Below are 928 nucleotides of genomic sequence, written 5' to 3'. Positions count from 1 at the left end.
TTGAGTGGCACTTCTAAGTCGTTGCCTCAGACTTAAATACTTTGATATGATTAAGCGAGGTAGATCTGGTATATAGTGTTCTGCCCTTCTGTAACTCCTCTTTTCAGTTGTGAATTTTATACTTGAGAACATAAGTACTAAAAAAACTTGAGGAACAATTAGGTATTCAACTGGTAGGATGTCCAATAACCGAGTTAGGAGAGAGAATTCACATGAGGTTGTCAAGAGAGATGGGCCCATGGTGCCATGCCAAAATAATAGCGCTAGCGGAGCTATGGTAGCCTTGGGTCAAGGCGCGTTGCCCAAACCAGGATAAGGTCGAGGCACATCAATTTGGTTGAGGCGCTACAGCTTCTACTACTATTGTCATGTGTCCTCTCTCTTCTTTACATATCTTGTCGCGGAAGGTTTCCTTGATTTGTTCTGAGAAGTGGTATTTTTCAGTTCGAGGTCATTGAAGATATTAGAAATTTTCCGAAGTGTCATTCTGATTAGGTATTTTTGTGGAGTCGGGCTCTAAAGAGGTTGATAATTTCTATCCTCCTCTTGACGAGGCCTTAGATGAATCAGGTGTAGATGGTACAGAGTCATTAGTAGCCCCCCAGTCTCGATCTCGTTGTTGTGTCCATGGGAGGAAAAGTTCTTTTATTTAAAAAAAACTTTTGTTAGGGATTGGTGACTTCTTGGAGGGAGTCGCCTTTTGTGCGCAATCTTGTCTAGGATCTTCGTATGTCGTTTATTGGTTTAACCAACTTTTTAATGGCAACTCTTTATTTTTTGTTGGTATTGTGTTATTATTTTTGTCTTACCTTATTTTTTTCTTTTAGTCTTATCCCCCTCCCCCCCTTTTTTGGTCGATTCATGCTTTTTCCTTTGCCTCTTTTTTGCAGGAAAAAAGGTAACATTTCAAGACATCTAGATATACATG

Source organism: Sesamum indicum, linkage group LG1 (genome assembly GCF_000512975.1).
Source record: "Sesamum indicum cultivar Zhongzhi No. 13 linkage group LG1, S_indicum_v1.0, whole genome shotgun sequence".
Lineage (NCBI taxonomy): Eukaryota > Viridiplantae > Streptophyta > Magnoliopsida > Lamiales > Pedaliaceae > Sesamum > Sesamum indicum.
The sequence above is the reverse complement of the archived record's forward strand: the minus strand, read 5'-3'. Positions refer to the sequence as shown.